This window comes from Rhinoraja longicauda, chromosome 15 (assembly GCF_053455715.1).
Source record: "Rhinoraja longicauda isolate Sanriku21f chromosome 15, sRhiLon1.1, whole genome shotgun sequence".
NCBI lineage: Eukaryota > Metazoa > Chordata > Chondrichthyes > Rajiformes > Arhynchobatidae > Rhinoraja > Rhinoraja longicauda.
This window is the reverse complement of record NC_135967.1, coordinates 49,806,838-49,832,002: the sequence shown is the minus strand read 5'-3', so window position 1 is coordinate 49,832,002 and position 25,165 is coordinate 49,806,838. Positions and strand designations below refer to the sequence as shown.

The following is a 25,165-nucleotide window of genomic DNA, read 5'->3' as shown; positions in this document are numbered from 1 at the left end:
GTTTCCCTTACAGTCAACTCCACTCACAAAGAGGGGCAAGTGACTCTCTCCGTATTGTGAAGAATTGTAAGCGGACAGCGCTTCACCGCAGTCTAGTTCGTTGCAGACCACGTTGGCGTCATCAAGGTCCCACCGAATGTCCTGTACTCTCCCCCAACGTCTGTTGTGATAAATCTCCACCGTCCCGTCACAGCGGCTCCCTCCGTTCGTCAGCCGCGGAGTCCAACTCTCATCTGCAAAACATGAGTCAAGAGTGTTTTAATGCCACATGTCCCAGATAGAACAATGCAATTCTTACTTGCAGCAGCACAACACAATAACTAAACATAGCAGACTGTAAATTATATAATAATCGAGAGAGAGATTAAAAGTTCAGTGTGAATGTAAATACACGTACTCACAAATACATATATGTATGTACACAAAAACAAACAATAATAGTGCAATAATAACAATAATCATCTATAGTAGTTCAGGGCTTATTTGAGGTTGTAGTGTTTAATAGCCGAATTGCCGTAGGGCAGAAGCTGTTCCTGAACCTGGACGTTACAGTTTACATGCTTCTGAAACTTCTTCCCGATGGCAGGGGTGAAATGAGTGTGTGGCCAGGGTGGTGTGGGGTCTCTGATTATGCTGGCTGCCTTTTTGGGGCAGCGATTCCGGTAAATCCTTTCGATGGTGGGGAGGTCAGAGCCGGTGACGGACTGGGGAGTGTTCACACCTTTTTGCAGTCTTTCCAACTACTGGGCATTCAATTTGCCGTGATGCAACCACCAACCAAAGTTAAAACTAGGCAGAAATATCTCACAACTGGAACTCTGGTCATTAAAGTTCATAATAATTATTCGATTTGTGTTATGAGACATAGATCGTGTTATGAGACATGTTGACGTGGAATAGATCTCGCGCGAAGATTAGATACAAGGGAGGTATCACAAAATGCTGGAGTAACTCAGCAGGTCAGGCAGCATCTTGGAGAGAAGGAATGGGTGACGATTCGGGTCGAGACCCTTCTTCAGACAGTTCCGTGACAGGCGAATTAACAGGTGTGTTCATGGAATGCGACAGGTAAAGCACGGTTTGCATCGATAGACATATTGTGGCTGACATGTACAGGGGCATATTGGCGTTGTACTTTTCCCAGGACCCACCTGAACAGGTGACACCGACGTCATTTTCATGTGAGCAGCGGAACCGCTGACCGGATGAAATGGGGCAATCCCAGAGTCGTGTCTCGTTCCCCCGGCACATGTACGTCTGTTTCCAGATTTGGCCGCTTCCTTTCCCGAAGTGAGCCCCCCTGTGGATTGCCGTCACTACTCCGCACTGAAGGTTTTCACACACAACAGCCGCGTCTTCCAAATCAAAATGATCGTCGCACAGCGTGCCCCACGCCAAACCTTGCTGTATTTCTATCCGTCCGGAGCACCGACCATCCCCAGATACGAGTCTCAGATTCCTGTAATCTAAATTGTGAAAACCACCGTGATTTTAAAATGCATGTCAGTGCAGTTATATCGCCACCAGCCAACCCCACCACACCCCTATTGCTTGGGAATCTCATATTTAGACGAACCCCTTTGTGAAAAAAACAATTTGCCACTGTCTGTAATTGTCCCGGATGTTCACAGGCAGACGTGCTGAAAATATATTTAAATAATTTGTATTTTGTAATCAATTAACGTTTACAACAATAAATTATTTACCGACAGGACATGTAAAACTCCTAAATTATTTTCAAGTGCACCGAGGTGCAACGAAAAGCTTTGTTCTGCAAGCACAGAGCCAAGGGGAAGACGCAAAGTGTAGGAGATAGTTATATCCTTCTCGGCATTGCGGGTTCACAGGTTTCAAATTTCTTTTATTGTCACATGTAACAATTAAGGTCCAGTGATATGCGAATTACCATAAAGCCATACAAAAAAAAACAAGACACACAATTACATAAAAGTTAATGTAAACATGCACCTCAGCGGATTCAAGTCAAGTCAAGTTTATTTATCACATACCCATACACGATGTGCAGTGAAATGAAAGTGGCAATGCCTGCGGATTGTGCAAAAAAATACAATTACAGCATAAAAATTAAAATGAATACAGAAAAAAATGTAGTCCCTGGATATATAATAGTTAACAGTCCTGATGGCCTGTGGGAAGAAACTCCGTCTCATCCTCTCCGTTTGCACAGCGTGACAGCGGAGGCGTTTGCCTCACTGTAACAGCTGGAACAGTCCGTTGCTGGGGTGGTAGGTGTCCCCCATAATCTTGCTTGCTCTGGATCTGCACCTCCTGATGTATAGGTCCTGCAGGGGGGCGAGTGTAGTTCCCATGGTGCGTTCAGCCGAACGCACTACTCTCTGCAGGGCCTTCCTGTCCTGGACAGAGATGTTCCCAAACCAGACTTGTGATGTTCCCGGACAGGATGCTCTCTACAGCCCCAGAGTAGAAGCACTGAAGGATCCTCAGAGAGACTCTGAATTTCCTCAACTGTCTGAGGTGGTAAAGGCGCTGCCTTGCCATACTCACCAGCGCGGCAATGTGTGTTGTCCATGTCAGATCCTATGTGATGTGGACTCCCAGGTATTTAAAGCAGCTCAACCTATCCACAGTAATCCCTTTTATCTCCAGTGGCATGTACGTCCTCGGATGTTGAGCCCTTCTAAAGTCTACAATCAGCTCCTTAGTTTGTGTGACATTCAAGAGGAGGCTATTGTCCTGACACCAGAGTGCCAGATCAGCCACCTCCTCCCGGTAGGCCTTCTCATCGTTGTCGGAGATCAGGCCCACCACCACAGTGTCATCAGCAAACATGATGATGGAGTTGGAGCTTAACCTGGCCCCACAGTCATGTGCGTACAGGGAGTACAGTAGGGGGCTAAGGACGCAACCCTGGGGGGATCCTGTGCTCAGGGTGAGGGGGTTAGATGTATGTCTCCCCATCTTGACCACTTGGGGCCTGGCGGTGAGAAAGTCCTGGACCCAGGCACACAGGGGAGTGTTAAGCCCCAAGTAAGAGTTCGGCAAAGTGTCGCAAACGCAAGGCATGCAGTTATGTAGATGAATTGTACGTAAATCACACGTAAAATTCTGTAAGGCAGAAAAAAATACTGCAGAAATCGCCATAGTGCCAAACACGTTTGAAACATAAGTCCCCGGGATGGCGAGACTGTCATGAGGAAAGATTGGAAAACTGGGGTTGTATTCACTGGAGCTTAGAAGGATGAGAGGGGATCTTATAGAGACGTATAGAATTATGAAAGGACTGGACAAGCTAGATGCAGGAAAAATGTTCCCAATTTTGGGGGAGTCCAGAACCAGGGGCCACAGTCTAAGAATAAAGGGGAGGCCATTTAATACTGAGGTGAGAAAAAACATTTTCACCCAGAGAGTTGTGAATTTGTGGAATTCTCTGCCACAGAAGGCAGTGGAGGCCAATTCACTGGATGAATTTAAAAGAGAGTTGGATAGAGCTCTAGGGGCTAGTGGAACCAAGGGGTATGGGGAGAAGGCAGGCACGGGTTACTGATTGAGAATGATCAGCCATGATCACAATGGATGGCAGTTCTGGCTCGAAGGGCCGAATGGCCTCCTCCTGCACCTATTGTCTGTGTTAATAAGTCCACGGTCCCGCAAGAGGATGCCCGTGTTCCGTTGGCGAGGTAGGAAGAGGGTTGTGCGCATTGATCCATGATGTTAATGATTGTAGGAACGTAGCTGTTCCTGAACCTGTGGCGAGGAACATCAGTCTACTGTACCTGCTGCCGGATGTTAGCGGTGAAAAAGGGGAAAGACGTGTGCATCTTTGATGATAGTTGCTGCATTCTTGACGCGGAGATGATTTTGATGTCTTGCAGGAAAATAACTGTAGATGCTGGTACAAATCGAAGTATCATAAAATGCTGGAGTAACTCAGCGGGTCAGGGAGCATCTCTGGAGAGAAGGAATGGGTGACGTTTCGGGTCGAGACCCTTTTTCAGACTGATGTCAGGGGGGGGCGGGACAAAGAAAGCATGTAGTTTGAGACAGGAAGTCAGTGGGAGAACTAGGAAGGCGGAGGGGAAGGGAGGGAAAAATGAGCTATCTAAAGTTAGTCAATGTTCATACCGCTGGGCTGTAAGCTGCCGAAGCGAAATGTGAGGCGCTGTTCCTCCAATTTGCGGTGGACCTCACTAGAACACTGGAGGAGGCCCATGACAGAAAGGTCATACTGGGAGTGAGAGGGGGAGTTGAAGTGCTGAGCCACCGGGAGATCGGGTTGGTTAAGGCGGACTGAGGTTGAGCGAAACGATCGCCGAGCCTGCGTTTGGTCTCGCCGATGTAGAGAAGTTGACACCTGGAACAGGGGATACAATAGATGAGGTTGGAGGAGGTGCAGAGTAGGCAGTGTTACAGTGTCTTGCAGTGGGCAATTGGACAAAGGTGATGGGACGTTTCGAAAGCACAATTGCGTGTTCTTTGCGTCAACGTGGTGCAAACCAGAAAATTCGACTAAGCACTGCAGGTTTTAAACCATGACATCAAAGCAATGTAAACTCGCTCAATTGGGATAGTATTCCACCTTAATGAAGGGGCTCAACGGAAACTCATTCAACGGAAACAGGTTCATTGCAATCACCTGCAATGCTCAGCAATGCCCCTGTCTTCCGTAAACAGTTCAAGGATAGCCCGATGTGCAGCTGAGAGTAAATGGCCACTCAATGTCACCTCTAAGAAAGGCAATAATTCCTGTTGCTAATCAGACTACCTTTGGACGGGAAGGGCTGAGAAGAAGCTGCCTCTTCCCGAGGTGCCCGCCCAGAAGGCTCGTCGAACCGCGGGACCGGTAACCTGCCCAGAAACTCGGAGGACGGCGAAACTGGGAGACGACGGGCGTTAGGAATAGGTTGGTAGGAGGGTGAACCGGGGTGACGCCAACAACGGCTTCAAGGTAGGCTGCAGAAAGCGCCCCGGGACACAAAGATGGCCGGGCGAGGAGAGGAGAGGAGAGGGGACGGAGGTCGGTCACGGGAACTGCTCCAGCGCATGGACCGAACGGACTTTGGGCTTTGAACAATGGCGTCAAAAATGGCGGCGCCTGCATGTGTGAGGAATGGAGAGAGGATCTCACTGTGCAGTTGCAAACGCGGGAAATAAAGCACTCCTGAACCATTGACCATTGATTGAGATTGTGTTGCACATTCGGCAATAGACAAAATAAGCCAAACTCAAGTTTTGTTATACTCCTTTTTACCAGAAAGTGAATCCTTCTTTAGTTTAGTTTTGAGATACAGCGCGGAAACAGGCCCTTTCGGCCCACCAAGTCCGCGCTGACCAGGGATCACCCCGTACACAACACTTCCTACACACACTGGGGATAGTTCTTACATTTTCCAAGCTAATTAACCTACAAACCTGCACGTCTTTGGAGTGTGGGAGGAAACCGAAGGTTTCGGAGAAACCTCACGCAGGTCAAGGGGAGAACGTGCAAACTCCGTACAGACAGCACCCGTAATCGGGATCGAACTTTGGTCTCCGGCGCTGCTTTAGCTGTAAGGCAGCAACTCTACCGCTGCCCCACCTTGTCTGTTACCACTCAGACAGCGCGAGCGCAACTTTCATTGTTTAGAAATTTGTTTAAAAAAAAATCAAGGCCTGTACCTGAACAGATGATTTCAACGTCCTGTTTGTACCCGCACCCACGCCGACCAACAACAGGTCCCGAAACATTTGCGAAGTGGGTTGAGAGGGAAACTTCCATTCTGTACCCACAGCTCAGTTCCTGACAGACACGATCACCAATTGGTATTGACCAGGATATGTCACCGCACAAGGTACTCCATGTTCCGCCCGTGAAGAGCTCCAGCCTCCCTCCACAGGGACTGCTTCCTCCCACCAATCTGGGTTTCCGAGGTCCTGGAAATCAGGAAACAGCGTTTTCCATCTTAAAAACACATTTTGCACCCCCCCTTCCAATACATATTTATTGCAAATTCTGTGCAAGTAAACACAAGCCCAAAACCCATCGCCCGAAACGAGCACTTGCAGTATTAATATGATCACATAGTGGGTGTGAAATAAGAAACGGTTCGTGACGATATAAATTGTCATTTGGTGGAAAATATTGTATTTGTACAAGAGGTCACAGAGTTGTGCAATTAACTTCCATAAAAAATATTGAAGCCTTTGGCAATATAATATTAAAGGGGTGATCTTATAGAGGTATGGAAGATGCTGAGTTTAATTGACAGGGTAAATGCACAATCGTTTACCCAGATTAGAGGAATCCAGAACCAGAGGACATAGGTTTAAGATGGGAGGGGATAGATTTCATAGGAACCTGAAGGGGCAACCTTTTTACGCAGGCTGGTAGGTATGTGGAACTAGTTGCCGGGGGACATAGTTGAGGCGGGTAATATGACAACGTTGAAAACAAATATTGCTTCTTCATTCGCCAAAACACCTTCATCAACGCCGATGAAATGTTGTTCATCAAAGCGTTATCTTTCTTTCGCCTTCCACTGATGCGGCCTGACCTGATGACCGCTACTGTGGGGAGAGGGAGTTCGGATGACTGAATATGCTAGATATTATACTATGTAAGCGCTTTAAATTACAACTAGACCAAGCGGACCCGTTGGGCCCAAACCTCTCCTGCATTTGTGCAGCACCCTCTCCTCCCTCCCTCCCATCTTCCCCTTCCCCTCCCTCCTCCCTCCACCCCCTTCCCCTAACCCCTCCCCTCCCCCTCTCCTTCCACTCCCCTTCCCCTCGCCCCCCACTCCATCCCCCTCAACCCCCCTTATCCTCCCTCCCGAGGAGATAGATTTTAAAATGTGAATAACTTTAAAAGTATAACACCGATTTCAATTAAACTTCTTCCATTAGCACCAAAGGGACGATGGTGAGTAAGGTGGGCCTAAAATTGTTGCGCTATCGTGTACCGTTTTGGCTGTAGTTCACGAACAAACAAACAAACAAACGAGAGTTTTAGTATATAGATGACAGCATTTGTCGCCCCAGCAATCCGCCTAAACTTCTGCAGCATCGGGATTATTTTCGCAAGACGCCAATCGGACAATCCGCATTATTTGACCTGCGCAAATTTTTCAGAAACCAACAAACCCGCCTGGAGGGAAGCAGGTTTTACCTGCGCAGATAACGCCGGCATCATAGGAGTGGGAAGTTTTGTAGTGACCCCATGACGCTGTTCTACACTCCCGCAGAGCTCTCTCGCTCCCGCTGCATTGAACATCCCACGTCACAATGGGTCCGGACCCTTCCCCAAAGTGAGCCCTTCCCGGCGCTGCCAGCGCGGCCCCGCAGCCCAGCTCCCGGCAAACCACAGCGGCGTCAGGCAGGTCCCAGTCACTACTAAGTACAGTCCCCCACTGACTTCTGTAGTGAATCTCCAGTCGTCCCGTGCACCGACTGCCGCCATTCACCAGCCGTAACTTCACACTTCCTGCAACAACAAAAAACAGAAAACCCGACACCGCGGGTTACACTGGATTCATTCCGCGGTCTCCCTGCCCCCTCCCGCCCCTCGTTACGCAGTCAACGCGGGCCATGCGATCTTCCCTGGCAATGTCTGCCAGGGACCAGAGCCCGGAGAGGTTGGAGTCCGCGCAGTCATGGAGCAACAGGTCATCGTTGCCCCACCAGTATGCCAGGAGCAATTAGTGGGTGATGGGCGAACAATTGTTACCGGTGATGGGCGAGGCTGCTACATTCTGCAGCGCGTTGTGTTCAACACTGACTGGTCTGTCAGGAAGAGTTCATCCGCTGGAGGCGTGAGGGTGGGGGAGGTTCGAGGTAGAAGGACAAAAGGCCCAGGCTGGGGTATCACACACCGCCCACCCCAGCGCCATGTGGTGCGGTGAACAGTTGAGCGTTTTTACCGGGTCCCGCCAACAGTGCGAAGAGACTGTTCAACCAGGGACCTCACTGAGGCTGGAAGGCAGCCGCCGCCCCTCATCTACAAACTTGGACCTTTGGGATCGCTCGGTCGCTGTCCCCCACCCATCCTCACCGTGAAAATAACGCAGGATTACCTGATATCCCGGCCTGGCAATCCCCGGGACTGTCTGAAAGGGGGAAACGATAATTAGATTCCACTGGGTGCAATGGCCGTGAAATGGGATCATTTATCAGTCGGACGTGATAAACACAGCAAGCTGAGCATCGCTCTCTATTGCATGGGGGGAATTTCTGATCCAGGTGCACAGGGAGTGAAACCGCGACCCCTGAACACGCAGATACACACAAAAAGCTGGAGTAACTCAGCGGGACAGGCAGCATCTCTGGAGGGAAGGGATGGGTGATGTTTCGGGTCGAGAAGGGCGTCTTCTTCAGAAGGGTGATGTTTCGGGTCGAGAAGGGCGTCTTCTTCAGAAGGGTCTCGACCCGAAAGCTCACCCATTCCTTCTCTCCAGGGCTGCTGCCTGATCCCGCTGAGTTACTGCGGCTTTTTATGTCTGTCTTCGGTTTAAACCGGCATCTGCTCCCTTGAACATGTGATTTCTCATGAAATGGAACATTCAGTCTGGGCAGCAAAGTAGTTACAACCAGTGTCTTTGGTTACAAACATGGACCCACTGAAAGTGTCTTTAGTGCGTGTTGACACCTCTGTGGACAAGGGGTGATCCTGAAGTGGCAGCAGCTTCGTGAGGAGACTCCGCTTTTTTCCCGACGGTGCAGGGAAATGAAAGTGTAACGGAGTGAACCGACAAATGCATAGGGGGAAGTTGGTTAACGATCGTTCGACAGAGTTATTTGGGTCGTTCAGCAATACAGACACCAATAAACACTTCTTATGACATTGAGTACGTTCTCTGTTTTTACACAGTAACATCAAGAGAGACTAACAATTGCCTCCGCACACTGAAGCCGGTCCTATTCTGCCGGCGCAGCCAAGGCGATCTGTCGGTGAGATACATTGACTTCGTCCTTCTGCCAAGCGTTTATATTATTGTTTTTTGATGATTTAATTTGTGGACAAGGTTTATTTCAATGATCCACTCTACTCCCCGGTGCGGCTCATTCCCCGAAAGCTCCTGTGCTCGCCGCCACCATGAGCGAAGGGCCGGCCAAAAACTGATGGGGAATAAACGAATGGCCACAATGAAAGTTTTATCCGGAGATGAACAACCATAAAATTCTTTGGTTTTGCGCACAATACCCCAAGTACGCATCGTGTCTGGGGCCGACAAATTTACCAAAGTACTCATTGGAGTCCCAATTGTCCCGAAGGACAATGTATTTAAGGGATCTTCAAATATGCCACAGCGTATTACAACTTACTGCCAAACATAGTAATCTGTAAAATATTATATATTTCAACATAATATTATTATTTCAGAAAAGCTACACTAATAGCATCAATCGTTAGAAACTCTGGCTATGGTTGTAAATGTTCATCTATTTATATTTTATCGGTTGTGGATGTGCTTTACTTTCATTTTATTTGGGAGATTATTGTCTAAAACGGTGGCATAGATTGACAATTACAAGAATCACTTCGGGGGATTCGGTGCCGAGTTACCTGCATATTTAGAAAATGTTTCTCAATCATCCCATTTCGAATTCATAGAATGAGACATGAAACGTGGGTACAAAGACGAAGTCGAATTAACAATTACTTGAGCTGAACATTTGTGACCAAGTATCGAGTCCCGAGAGCGCCCGCTCGCCCACTGCGAACGGTTGCGGTCCCGCCATTCAAATATCAGTCGCCGTACCGCTAATCTGCTGAACGTCGGCTGCAAATGATTGGACTTTTGCCCAGTGAATTATTTTAATATTCTTAAACGAACAGTCAATCTATTATCCGTGTCAAATGAAACACGTCAGAGATTAATTGCTTTAACAAGATGAAATGTTAGAAACAACAACCTTCTTTTCAGTAGGGACATAAATCAAGCGAGTGGGCAGTGCGCACTGTCAATATCCAGAGCATTAATTAAGTATTCAACATCAAAATGAATCTCTGTGTGGAAATAAAATTATTACGATTCTAATATCCTTTCACGTCTAACAAAATTAATTCGTCCAAACATATACACCGACAAACGCATGCGCGGTGTGGGATTGTTCTGAAGATGCATGTTATAAGAGTAGAATTGGGCCATTCGACCCGTCGAGTCTACTCCGCCATTCAATCATGGCTGATCTCTTCCCCTTAATCCCATTTCCTGCCTTCTCCCCATAACCCTTGACACCCGTTCCAATCAAGAATGTGTCTATCTCTGCCTTAAAAATATCCACTGACTTCATGAGCGGTCATCAACTGCAAAAGGAAACACGCTGAAACACTGCTGTGGATACGTTGGCAATGTGGAACAACTGTACAGGTGCACTGCGCAAGGACATGGAGCTGACGATTGAGGAGACGTTTAGTCTAGTTTTCAGATACAGCGCGGAAACAGGTCCTTTCGGCCCACCGGGTCCGCGCCGACCAGCGATTCCCGCACATTAACATTATCCAATACCCACTAGGAACATTTTTTTAAAACTTTTACCAAGCCAATTAACCTACATACCTGTACGTCTTTGGAGAGTGTGGAAGGAAACCGAATGATCTCGGAGAAAACCCACGCAGGTCACGGGGAGAACATACAAACCCCGTACATACAGCATCCGTAGTCGGGATCAAACCCGGGTCTCCGGCGCTGCATTCGCTGTAAGGCAGCAACTTATGGATGTTGACCCATGTATCGGGAATTTAAACCTACAAATAATATCATAATTTTATATTAACCGACTTGTGAATTTGCTTTATAATAACACCGGTTTTAATTTCCTCTCTCGCTTCCCTGAATTGCTAGGCAGAATGACTGTCGTGTGCCAGTTTAACACGATGTAAAATCCAAAGTGCGTTCTGAAAATAAACTGCAAATGTGTTCTTAATTAATCGCACTAAGTAATGTGAAACTTTCCAAGCGACCAACCAAGTCTTTTGTATATTAAACAATAACATGCATTTATATGTTTTTTGTAAGTAAGCTTTCACATAATGAACTATGCTCTTGGATGTAATTAGATTGTAATGGAATGGTGGGGTGAATCATTTCAGGCACAACTCAAGGTATTAAACAGGGAAAAAGCAACAAGAAACACCGCGAAAAGCTAAATAAAAGGAGATTGAAGAGCGAAGACCGGTCTATAATGTCTGTAAAAGGACCACCTATTCCTTCTCTCCAGAGATGCTGCCTGTCCCGCTGAGTTACTCCAGCACTCTGTGAAACGTGGCACATTCCTTCTCCCCAGAGATGCTGCCTGTCCCGCTGAGTTACTCCAACTTTTTGTGTCTATTTCCGGTTTATCGTGAAACTGGCTACTTGCCGGTCCCTATGCCCTATGTCGTATTTACTACAAGAACCCACCCCCAATATTGACATTTAATTGATTAAAATACATAGCATGAAAACGGGCTCTTCGGCCTCCTGTGCCCACCCCGACCGTCGATAATCCTGAGTTCCGTCATCCACTTTCGCGTACACTCCCCACACGCTTCACAAGAGCCAAATGTCCTGCAACCCCTAAAGGCTTTGGGATGTCGGAACATTCCACACAGACAGCATCCGTAGTCAGGATCGAACCCGGATCTCCGGCCCTGTGAGGCGGCAGCGTTGCCAGCTACGGCACTGTGCGTATAGCCACAAAATAAATCCCAATTCGTGAAAACAAAAACAAATTACAGATGCTGACCAAGTTCCAATGAAGTGTCATCCAGCTTAACTATTATTTTCTTCCCCGCCCCAGAATGTGTCTCAATAGACAATAGACAATAGACAATAGGTGCAGGAGTAGGCCATTCAGCCCTTCGTGCCAGCACCGCCATTCAATGCGATCATGGCTGATCCCTCTCAATCAGTACCCCGTTCCTGCCTTCTCCCCATACCCCCTCACTCCGCTATCCTTAAGAGCTCTATCCAACTCTCTCTTGAAAGCATCCAACGAACTGGCCTCCACTGCCTTCTGAGGCAGAGAATTCCACACCTTCACCACTCTCTGACTGAAAAAGTTCTTTCTCATCTCCGTTCTAAATGGCCTACCCCTTATTCTTAAACTGTGGCCCCTTGTTCTGGACTCCCCCAACATTGGGAACATGTTTCCTGCCTCTAATGTGTCCAATCCCCTAATTATCTTATATGTTTCAATAAGATCCCCCCTCATCCTTCTAAATTCCAGTGTATACAAGCCTAATTGCTCCAGCCTTTCAACATACGACAGTCCCGCCATTCCGGGAATTAACCTAGTCTCTTTACTGACCACCCATTCACACTACTTCTGTGTAATCTCGCTTTCATCAAGGTTCTGTTGTTAGAATTAAATTCTGCTGAGCCGTTTAATTTGCAGGAAAGTTTGACGAGACATTTGGGATCCTGTCGGCCTTTTTCATTATATTCAAGAACAGGGTTCAATAAGTGAACGCTTACCGACCAAAAATTAATTAACGTTTACAATTACGAAAGTCTTGCGTTTCATTGAAAAGAGCCTGCTTTTAACAATTGGTAACTTGGGAAATCCAACATTACTTTTGGGATCTTTGGCCACCAGAGTTAGTCCAACTATTTACTTAATATTGATGTCGATAGCAATGAGAATTAAAAACGGAATGGCTTCATGTTTAAATAATATTAAATACAATGCCTATAAATATCAGCGTACTGTAAAACTAGTGAATAGGGACTTTAACACGATTTACTTCATGATAACATGTGCTGTGTAAACAGCGGTGTCGGCGATCACTATCAGAGACAGATATGTGTTCGCGCCTTCAGCCGGCAGCAGATGCTGCTTTAACTGATGTTGCACATCACATAGTGCAAACCTTGCAGGCTCTGATACAGTCGCCGCTGCGCTCTTTAAACGTCCGCGGGGTAAGTACCGAATAGAAAATTCAACATTCCAGATTCTGGGGCAGTTCCTTCCCAGCTGTTATCAGGCAACTGGACCATCTGCTCATTAGGTTGAATGCGGTCCTGACCTCCCAAATACCTGAACAATCTTTAAATGGACATTATCGGACTTGCGCTAAATGTTGTAACCTTTATCCTGTATCGGTACATAGTGAACGGCTTGATCGTAATCATGTGTAGTCTTTTCTTTGACTGGATAGCACTCAACAAAAGCTTTTCACTGTACCTCGGTACATATGACAACACTAAAAACTAAACTGTTTTTTTTTATTGTTTGCAACTTCCACGGGCGGAGAGGGTTAACGTACTGATTACATGCGCGGCTTCGGACGGTTCTTTCCGAGCCAGAAGCTCAAGACAAGGACAATGTTTCATCCTCCCGGCTGCCCAGTAATCTTCCGCACAGGGATAACAAGCTTTGTTGTTGAGTTCGAGTAAAAATGGAGAAGGAATAAATACGAGTGGAAATGGAGAAGGAATGAAGAGCGCCAACATTGAACAAGTGCAAGAATATTCTGGTATCAAGATTTCATAAACCACTGGCAACATTATGTGCGAAGTAGAGAACCCCCGTCTCGTCAAATGGAAAGGACTCCGTAACTGACTCCCAATGTATGAAATGGGACCGATTAAAACATTTAGAACGATTATAACTGTCAAATATACAATTTGTGAAATTGATTCGGGAAAATAAAAATCTCGATTCTTTTGAAGCGGAGATTGGTCCGATATAGAAGAGAACTCAAGGCCACAGAGTAAGTCTAGTAATTGCCAGAACACATATCATTCGCAAAAGCTGCATTTGACAAGGGAGAATCCGAACAATCTAATGTAATGACAACTGCGAAGGCTGAGAAACTGGTCCGTGTTATCCTTTAGGAAAACCACTGAAATATGGATAAATTGGAGGGTTGAGATGGGAATTATCTTACAAAAAGTGGGCAAAATGCGGGGACTACATTAAAAAGGATTGCATATTTAATCTAAAAAAAAACCACTGAATTCTTTACATATAGCACGATTCAATGGTGGAGAAAATGTGGAAGGAATATTAAATATATCCCCGTATCGATCATTAAATTCTATGTCTACATCCACAGATTGGGCCGCATCCCAGCATGGGGGAGAGAGGAAGGGGGGGGGGGGATAATGTTGCTTAAGGAAAAAAGATCTTCAAGAAAGTAATTGATGTAAAAGGTCATAAACTGATGGCAATTGTTATCAAAGCAAAATCCCTCTTCTGGCAAATTTAGTTATCATACTAATTTAACGGCAGTACATAATATTATGTTTATTCCGCATAATTATCATGTTATTTATACCACCTTTCTAATCATTTTGCACCGGAACTACAGCGAATAGGCCACTTAAACTGGGGCCGCACAGTTGCCTGGGTCAGAGCTGCTGCCTCACAGCGCCATTACCCTGCTCCAATGCCGAAATAGTGTGCTGTCGTTGTGGTGTTCGCACATTCTCCCTCCGACAGCGTGGCTTTCCTCCGGTTTTCACCCACATCCCAAAAACATGCGAGTTGTAGGTTAATTGCCCCCTACAATTACCCCTTGTGAATGGGGAGTAGATGCGAGAGTGGAATAACAGAACCCGTGTGAGCGAGCGATCGATGGGCGGCGTGAACTCGGTGGGCCGAAGGACCTGGTTCCACACTGTATCTCTAAGAACTAAAAACGAATACTGAACTAAATCAGTTACTTGTATCATATAGTGCACAAGCAACAATGTTAGTGATATACACCGATCAGCCAAAACATTATGACCTGATGAGCCAAAACATTATGACCACCTGCCTAATATGCTGTTGGTCCTCCGTGTGCAACCCCATACGCAGCAGGGTGCGATGCACTGTGTATTGTGACACATTCCTCCCGTGACCACCATTAAAAGTTTCTGTGACTTGTGCCACAGTAGACCTTCTGTTGGTTCGGACCAGACGGGATAGCCTTCGTTGCCCTCGTGCATCGATGAGCCTTCGGCGCCCAACACCCTGTCCGTCGCCGGTTTGTGGTTTGTCCCTCCTCGGACCACTGTCGGTCGGTACTCACCACTGCTGACCAGGAGCACCCCACAAGCCTTGCCGTTTCAGAGATGCTCTGACCCAGTCGTCTGGCCATAACAATTTGGCCCTTGTCAAAGTCGCTCAGGTCTTTACTCCTGCCCATTTCCCCTGCATCTAACACATCAACTTCAAGAACTGACTGTTCACTTGCTGCCTAATATATCCCACCTCTTGACAGGTGCCATTGTAACAAGATAATCATTGTTATTCACTTTACCTGTCAGTGGTCATAATGTTTTGGCTGATCGGTGTATATCAGCCACCCACAGATCAATGCCGGCTCAGTAGGCGAACCTCTGTCTGTGCGCCAGTCTGCCTGAGTTGCTTCGCCGCTCGCTCTGATTGAGCGCATTCCAATAATAACGGTACCATTTCTCGAATAGACTCTTCAATTTATCCATTTGGAACTGCGTTGCAAGATCCACAAGCGAAAAATCAAATAATGCAGCTACTTCCATGTATTTGCTACTTCCAATTGCAAATTGCATTTAGATGGACACAAAAAGCTGGAGTAACTCAGGGGGACAGGCAGCGTGTCTGGAGAGAAGGAATGGGTGACATTTCGGGTCGAGACTCTTTTTCAGACCGTGCAGAAGAACGTCTGAAGATGGGTGTCGACCACAATCGTCACCCATTCCTTCTCTCTGGAGATGCCGCCTGACCCGTTGAGTTACTCCAACATTTTGTGTCTATCCTCAGTTTAAACCAGCATCTGCGATTCCTTCCAATGCAAATTACATTTGCTTGACCAAAATCTGCAATGGGAATTTATCCGGTTCCAAACAATCGGAATCGGTTTTGCTGATACGGAATATTAATACTAATAGATAAGGACCCAACTTACTGAAACAATGCGTGCGAGGAATAAAACTCTTATTTTAACGTCCCTGTCTGCATTTTGAGATACCTACCACCGTGAATAAAATAAGCCCGTTCCTCGGCTTCATGTGTCCACTGTCCTTCGTCGCACTTCTAAAATGTAGGTTACATCTGTCCGTAAGGTTTCAAACCTTATTCTACACATTCAGAGTAAAGTCCCAGCGATGACAGACAATGTTTCATCGCTTCGATGTGTCAATAAATTCGACATCACAAACATTGACACTGATCAACTTGGCAATCGATAACCGAGTAGGTTTAACGAGTAATCACTCACAGTTCCAAAACAGTAGAACCAACGCCAGCGCGGACATCGGCATCATTGGCAAACGGTTAGGGCAATGGCACCAGAACATTCAACGAACGCTGTTTTCAGGTTATTTCAGACTTATCCCTCTGACATCTCCTAACGCACCAGTGATCTGTTTTGACAGCTTTGACAACTATGTTTTCCACTGAAATCATCCCTTCCGTCCAGACAACCAATAGATTGTCTCAGAGGTCAGGCATGAATTACAGACTGATAAAGTCAACCAATGGCAATGAGCCTGCCCAAACATGGACATCTTGGGCCCATTTCCTTTCCAGCGCGTCTGGGAAGAAAATCTGTACCAATACCTCATCTCCCACTGCCCCGAATTGTCACATGATCACCAAATATTTCCCCAAAAGTCTTCAAACAACGAATTCTCGATTCAGCCCACCGCTCTACGTTTACAAAATGTAATAGCAGAACAGTGAATATTTGAAGATGTTTGATTAAATTGAGTCCCAACAGGTAAGGCGGATGAACGCAGGGCCCTGATAGGTACCTGCTACTTGGACGTCGAGCTATTGTAGCAACCTGGTTTAAGGGAGGGACAGGTGTGGCGCGCAATGTTCCAAGCCACATGTGTTACAGGCCAGGCTGGTGTGGGGGCAAATGAGGAGCAGAAGTTGCTTTATTGATTAAGGAAAACATCACGGCCGTAGCATGAGATGTTATTACTGAAGATTAATGCAATGAGGCTACGTGGGTGGAGCTGGTAAATTGATCAGCATGTTGAGGCAGTGGAGGCCAAGTCAAGAGAGAGTTAGATACAGCTCTTAGGGCTAACTGAATCAAGAGATATGGGGAGAAAGCAGGAACGGGGCACTGAATTTGGATGTTCAGCCGTGATCATATTGAATGGCGGTGCTGGCTCGAAGGGCTGAACGGCCTACTCCTGCACATATTTTCTATGTTTCTATGTTAAGATTTTACTATAGGCCTCCAAATAATAAGAAAAACAAATAAGAATATCGGTCATGCCTGGAGATTGCAGACGGCTGCAAGAGTAATAGGGTTGGCCTGGTTGGGGATTTGAACTCTCCTAATATTTACTGGGACTACCGTTGTACCCAGGGATAGATGGGTGGAACTTGTCTATGGAAGATGAGGTAAATTGTGATTCTGGTCATGAAAAAGCAGGAGACGTGGCTCAAGTATAGGCACTTGGGTTTAATTCAATCCCCGGAGGAGTATCGGGGATTGGGGAGCGTACTCAACAATGAAACCAGAAGGGTAAAAGGGGCACCAGCTCGGGGGGGGGGGGGGGAAATATCAAGGAAAATCTAAAGAGATTCCATGCACATCAAGGGGGAAATGGGTAACTGGGGAGACTATAGGCCCCTTCAAAACTCAAACTGAACATCTATGTCATGGGCTAGGGTAATCAATGAACACTTCTCCTCTGGTTTATTGCCAGATTGAGGTTGGAGCAAAAGAGGAAACGTTGCTTTATGAACTAAGGAGAACATCGCGGCGGTAGAACTTCTCGCCTGTTTTAAGACAGGTAGCTGGATAGATAACAGGCTGTAACTGTAGAGGATTTTAACGTTCCCAATATTGTCTGGAACTGCGATGGTGCCGAAGGCCGGGACGGGTGGGGTTTGTCAAATGTGTTCAGTGGAGTTACCTTGGGCAATATGTAGGGCCCCCTACAGGTTAGAGTCATCGTCATAGAGTCATAGAGTGATACAGTGTGGAAATAGGCCCTTCAACCCAACTTGCCCATACCGGCCAACATGTCCCAGCTACACTAGTCCCACCTGCCTGCGCTTGGTCCATATCCATCAAAAACATATCCTATCTATGTACCTGTCTAGCTGTTTCTTAAACGTTGGGATAGTCCCAGCCTCAACTACCTCATCTGGCAGCTTGTTGCACACTCCCACCGCCCTTTGTGTGAAAAAAGTTACCCTATCCCTCAGATTCCTATTAAATCTTTTCCCCTTCACATTGAAGCTACGTCCTCTCGTCCTCATTTCCCCTACTCTGGGTAAGAGACTGTGTGCATCTACGCGATCGATTCCTCTCATGATTTTGTACACCTCAATGTGATCACCCCTCATCCTCCTGCGCTCCAAGGAATAGAGACCCAGCCTACTCAACCTCTCCCGATAGCTCACATGATCTAGTCCTGACAAGATCATCGTAAATCTTCTCTGAACCCTTTCAAGCTTGACAATATCTTCCCCATAACATGGTGCTCAGAACTGAACACAATAGTCTAAATGCGGTCTCACCAACGTCTTATACAACTGCAACACGACCTCCCAACTTCTATACTCAATACTCTGACTGATGAAGGCCAATGTGCCCAAGGCCTTTTTGACCACCTTATATATTTGTGACTCGACCTTCAAGGAATCATGCGCCTGCACTCCTAGATCCCTCTGCTATCTCAGCTACCCAGATGTAGATGACAAACTGTAACGGGCCCAGCACTGAACGCTGAGGCACACCACCAGTCACAGGCCTCCAGTCCGAGAAGCAACCTTCCACCATCACCGTCTGCTTCCTTCCATGGAGCCAATTTGTTATCCATTCAGCTATCTCTCTTTGGATCCCATGCGATCTAACCTTCCAGAGCAGCCTGCTACGCAGAACCTTGTCAAATACCTCACTGAAATCCATGTACATACCATTTACAGATCTGCCCTCATCCACCTTTTTGCTCACGTCTTCAAAAAACTCAATCAGATTTGTGAGGCACGACTTCCCACATACTAAACCATGCTGACTATCCCTAATCAGCCCTTGCCCACCCAAATGCCTGTAAAACCTATCCCTCAGAATATTCTCTGGTAACTTTCAAACGACAGATGTTAAGTTCGGGGCAAAGCCTCACCTACTCTTAAAAAAACTGAGAATAGCAAGTGACCGAGGAATCAGTGAGCGAGACGATTGCAACCAGCCACCGTGGCGCTATTAGCTTTAAAATAGTTATGGATAAGGATATGGTGGGCCGAAGTCCAAGTTCGGAATCGGGTTGAGGCCACCATTGATGGTATGAGACTGGAACATGCTAGGTAGGGCATGTGCAAATTCCTCAATGACAATTTATCCCTGTCTTACCCCGGAGAAAAAAGGAAGGCTAGTGAACTTGGGGCAGTTAATGGAGAAACCTTAAGGATAGTTCATTTTACTGACCCAGCACCGCACCTGACAATAGTTGTTTTGTTTAGTTTAGTCTAGTTTAGTTTAGTCTAGTTTAGTTTAGTCTAGTTTAGTTTAGTTTAGTTTAGTTTAGTCTAGTTTAGTTTAGTCTAGTTTAGTTTAGTTTAGTCTAGTTTAGTTTAGTTTAGTCTAGTTTAGTTTAGTCTAGTTTAGTTTAGTCTAGTTTAGTTTAGTTTAGTCTAGTTTAGTTTAGTTTAGTCTAGTTTAGTTTAGTCTAGTTTAGTCTAGTTAAGTTAAGTTTAGTTTAGTTTAGTTTAGTTTAGTTTAGTTTAGTTTAGTTGTTTAATTTAGTTTAGTTTAGTTTAGTTTAGTTTAGTTTAGTTTAGTTTAGTGATGCAGCATGAAGACAGGTTTTTTGGATCACCGAATCCAGGCCGACCACTGATCAGATTAGTTTTATATAATTACATTTTTTAATTGTACCTTGTGTGTAGGGGGTGGGTTAGAAAGTGAGATTATATAGACCAATATGATCGGGTGATCAGTGGACTCGGTGGGACGAAAAGCCTGTTTCTGTGCTTTATTATTAAAGTAGACTAAACTAAACTATTGTCAGAAGCAGGACCTCGATCGGAAAGGTTAACTCCAGGGAAGGTGTTCTCCAGAGACGTTGCCTATACCCGCTGAGTTACTCGAGCGCACTGAGTCCTAAACTATTGTCATGTATGGTGCTGGGTCTGCCAAGGTCCTGTCTGTTATTAGACATTAACATTCTGGAGTAACTGAGCGGGACAGGCAGCATCTCTGGAGTGAAGGAATGGCTGACGTTTCGGGAAGAGACCCTTCTTCAGACCCGACCCGAAATGTCACCCACTCCTTCTTTCCAGAGATGCTGCCTGTCCCGCTCAGTTACTCCAGTTTTTTGTGTCTGTCATCGGTTTAAACCAGCATCTGCAGGCCCTTCTTACACACTCTGCATTAAGTTTGCATTTCCCTGCAGCGATGGTTTTTGTGTGAGCGATGATGCTGTGCGGAAACGATTCTCAGCAGCAGCTCCGATATGATCTTTGCAACTCTGCCGGTGCAGCTTGCCATGGGTTTTAGGAAACATCCTGCGACCCGTGAAACCCTTGAAGAAATGGCAAATATTCAACATTAATGACCCGCACCGGGTAAAACCGATCGATCCAGACACACGACCATGAAGATACTTTATAGATGTCGACATGGTGTATAATATTCTGTAATATCGGCGTGGAGCGCGCCTCTTACTGACTGAGGGGGCACACGAATTTTGTTGCCAGTTTAATTTTGTTTCCTTCTGACAGGAAGCACCTGCAATTGTGGTATTTCCCCGGCTCGTGTTACGCTTGCCCGCACTCCTGAAACATACGGACGTTGAATAAAGTCCATCGCGTGTTTTGTTTATTTCCTAGGCATTTACCTTAAACTTAAAGCCCATCCAGTAATAATTGAGCTTAATCGTAAAACATATCCCCCGCTGGAGAGCTTGGGTCGCTTGCTACGCACTACCCGTTCCTTTACATCCAAAATGATGCCAGTAATTATGGAGCATTTTGGATGTGAAGGGGTGCTCAGGCCAACGATTAGTTCATGTGGATCTGCTGCATCGACCAGCTCTATCTTCCCATGACTCGTTTTATTCAAATCCTTTCCTATTTGTAGAAACAAATAAGGACACCGAGTGCTGGAGTAACTCAGCGGGTCAGGCAGCATCTGTGGAGAACATGGATAGGTGACGTTTCACAGAGTGCTGGAGTAACTCAGCGGTTCAGGCAGCATCTGTGGAGAACATGGATAGGTTGCATTTCAGAGTGCTGGAGTAACTCAGCGGGTCAGGCAGCATCGGTGGAGAACATGGATAGGTGACGTTTCACAGAGTACTGGAGTAACTCAGCGGGTCAGGCAGCATCTGTGAAGAACATGGATAGGTGACGTTTCACAGAGTGCTGGAGTAACTCAGCGGGTCAGGCAGCATCTGTGGAGAACATGGATAGGTGACGTTTCACAGAGTGCTGTAGTAACTCAGCGGGTCAGGCAGCATCTGTGGAGAACATGGATAGGTGACGTTTCGGGTCAAGGCATTAGAAGACTTCTTCAGAAGAAGGGGTTCGACCTGAAAAGTCACCAATCCATGTTCTCCATGGATGGTTCTCCAACTAGTTGCATTGTTCTGATTAATTTTACCGATTAAATGCCCTCTTGTCGCCTTCCCCTCAGCTAATAATGAATTATTATACATTTCCTAGGTATCACAAAATGCTGGAGTAACTCAGCAGGTCAGGCAGCATCTAGGAGAGAAGGAATGGGTGACGTTTCAGGTCGAGACCCTTCTCTCCTAGGTGCTGCCTGACCCGCTGAGTTACTCCAGCATTTTGTGATAACTTCGATTTGTACCAGCATCTGCAGTAATTTTCCTATTATACATTTCCTTATCAACGACTGCTTTGATCTGTTGTTTTCACACCTTACCATTCCATAAATCCGTGTCCCTCTGCCCCCGACTCTCAATCTGAAGAAGGGTCTCGACCCGAAACGTCACCCATTCCTTCTCTCCAGAGATGCTGCCTTGCCCGCTGAGTTACTCCAGCATTTCGTGTTTCTCTTCTTATCTTGTTTGCCCTGCTGAGTTGTTCCAGCACTTTCTGCCCATTTCTATTTGCTCGGAGCTGTTTACGACGCCATTTCATTGGCGTGTTCTAATACCTTCTGCTGAATCGCTTCCACTGGCTTGGTCCCAGGCCAACACCCTTCACAACTCCCCAAATAGAAACTGCTTCTCCCTGCCCACTGCATTCAGTTCCACAATGTGTACCGCCATTTTACTCGCTGGGCACAATTGTAAACATAGTTGTGACATATTGGGACACACAACGGCGTAATCTGTTCCCACATCAACGCACTGAGTCGCAGTGATGTGTAGAATGGAAACAGACATTGGTCCAGGGTACCCACCGACTACCAGCCACATATTTACACTCATCGTGCACAGTTCCGTTTTTAAACTTCCCATATTTCTTTGGTCAGAGGGCCGTGAATCTGTGGAATTCATTGCCACAAAAGCCTCTGGAGGCCGTCAGTGGATATTTTTGAGACAGAGATAAATAGTTTCTTCATTAGTACAGGTGTCAGAGTTTACGAGAAGAAGGCATGAGAGTAAGGTTAGGAGGGAAAGATAGATCAGCAATGATTCAACGGCGGAATAGACTTGATGGGCCGAATGGCCTAATTCTACTCCTATTCCTTATGACCTTATGACCATAACCCCACCACCATCCCCATGATTCCACCACTCATCTACACGCGAGAGCTAATTTACACTAGCCAATCAACCTTGCAACCACAAGTCTTTGGCAGTTGTGGCGGTACAGTGGCGCCATACATAGAGGTCATAAGTGATAGGAGCAGAATTAGGCCATTGGACCCATCAAGTCTACTCCGCCATTCATCTCTCCCTCTTAACCCCATTCTCCTGCTTTCTCCCCATAACCTCTGACACCTCTACTAATTAGAGTTGCTGCCTCACAGTACCAAAGACCCGGGTTCAATCCTAATCTCCAGTGTTGTATGTGTGGAGTTCACACTTTCTCCCGTGGCCGCGTTGGTTTCCTCAGGGTGCTCCGGTTTCCTCACATCTCCCAAAGACGTGCGGCTTTGTAGTTTAAATGACCTCTGTAAATTGTCCGTTGTGTGCAAGGGGTAGATGGAAAAGTGGGATCACATTAAACTCGAGTGAACGGGTGATAAATGGTCGGTGTAGAGTTAATGAGTCGAATGACCTGTTTCCAGGCTGTGTCTTTAGTTATTAATCATTCAATACTGGTACCTGGAAACGGGCGCGCCCAGGAGGAACCAGGCGATCATGGGGGAAGATGAAATCTCCACAAAGCCAAGGTTGGAATTGGGCTGAGCTTTTGGGATTTATATTATCAACTCACAGCGGTGGACACGATGGATTGTGACAATAGACAATAGACAATAGGTGCAGGAGAAGGCCATTCGGCCCTTCGAGCCAGCACCACCATTCAATGTGATCATGGCTGATCATTCTCAATCAGTACCCCGTTCCTGCTTTCTCCCCATACCCCCTGACTCCGCTATCCTTAAGAGCTCTATCTAGCTCTCTCTTGAATGCATTCAGAGAATTGGCCTCCACTTCCTTCTGAGGCAGTGAATTCCACAGATTTACAACTCTCTGACTGAAAATGTTTTTCCTCATCTCCGTTCTAAATGGCCTACCCCTTATTCTTAAACTGTGGCCCCTGGTTCTGGACTCCCCCAACATTGGGAACATGTTTCCTGCCTCTAACGTGTCCAACCTCTTAATAATCTTATATGTTTCGATAAGATCCCCTCTCATCCTAAATTCCAGTGTATACAAGCCTAGCCGCTCCAGTCTTTCAATATATGACAGTCCCGCCATTCCGGGAATTAACCTACTAAACCTACGCTGCACGTCCTCAATAGCAAGAATATACCCTCAGATTTGGAGACCAAAACTACACACAGTACTCCAAGTGCGGTCTCACTAGGGTCCTATACAACAGCAGAAGGACCTTTTTGCTCCTATACTCAACTCCTCTTGCTATGAAGGCCAACATTCTATTGGCTTTCCTCACTGCCTGCTGTACCTGCATGCTTCCTTTCAGTGACTGATGCACTAGGACACCCAGATCTCGTTGTACGTCCCTTTTTCCTAACTTAACACCATTCAGATAACAATCTGCCTTCTTATTCTTACCATCAAAGTGGATAACCTCACACTTATCCACATTAAACTGCATCTGCCATGCATCCGCCCACTCACTCAACCTGCCCAAGTCACCCTGCAACCTCATAGCATCTTCCTCACAGCTCACACTACCACCCAGTTTTGTATCATCTGCAAATTTGCTAATGGTACTTTTAATCCCTTAATCCAAGTCATTAATGTATATTGTAAATAGCTGCGGTCCCAAACACCGAGCCTTGCGGTACCCCACTAGTTACTTCCTGCCATTCTGAAAGGGACCCATTTATCCCCACTCTTTGCTTTCTGTCTGTCAACTAATTTTCTATCCATGTCAGTACCCTACCCCCAATACCATGTGCTCTAATTTTGCCCACTAATCTCCTATGTGGGACCTTGTCGAAGGCTGATAATGGATGATATCGAAGAAAAGTAAACATACAACTTTGCTAATCAATTGAAAGTAACCTGTGATCTGGACAAAGGATGCTACAAAGGGTTATAGCTAGGTTTAAATGGTAGACGGGTTTAAATTTGACAATAAATGTGACCGTAAAAGATGCCTACAGACACCGTAAGTAATCAACAAAGCTCAGACTATACAGTGTTTCTGTGAATGGTGAATACCAACTTAAGGAAATTAGATAAGAAACATAGAAGGATAGGTGTAGGAGGAGGCCATTCGGCCCTTCAAGCTAACACCGCCATTCATTGTGATCATGGCTGATCATCCACAATCAGTAACCCGTGCTTGCCTTCTCCCCAAATCCCTTGATTCCACTAGCCCCTAGAGCTCTATCCAACTCTCTTAAATTCATCCAGTGAATTGCCCTCCATTGCCTTCTGTGGCAGAGAATTCCACAAATTCACAACCCTCTGGGTGAAAAAGTTTTTTCTCACCTCAGTTTTAAATGGCCTCCCCTTTATTCGAAGAATGTGGCCCCTCGTTCTGGACTCCCCCAACATTGGGAACATTTTTCCTGCATCTAGCTTGTCCAGTCCTTTTATAATTTTATATATTTCTATAAGATCCCCTCTCATCCTTCTAAACTCCAGTGAATAGAAGCCTAGTCTTCAATCATTGTTCGTATGACAGTCCCGCCATCCCAGGGATCAATCTTGTGAACCTATGCTGCACTGCC

At 46.2% G+C, this 25,165-nt stretch overlaps 1 pseudogene across 1 annotated transcript in view; it reads right to left on the bottom strand.

The window, feature by feature from the left end:
- The window catches only part of LOC144600728 (interferon-inducible GTPase 5-like), an 85,542-nt pseudogene that overhangs the window by 47,214 nt on the left and 13,163 nt on the right, over positions 1-25,165 (bottom strand). The window contains exons 6-7 of the transcript XR_013548177.1: positions 23,894-23,916; positions 1,430-1,466 (exon numbers count right to left, since the gene is read on the bottom strand). The product of XR_013548177.1 is annotated as an interferon-inducible GTPase 5-like (transcript). The remainder of the gene's footprint in view (positions 1-1,429; positions 1,467-23,893; positions 23,917-25,165) is intronic.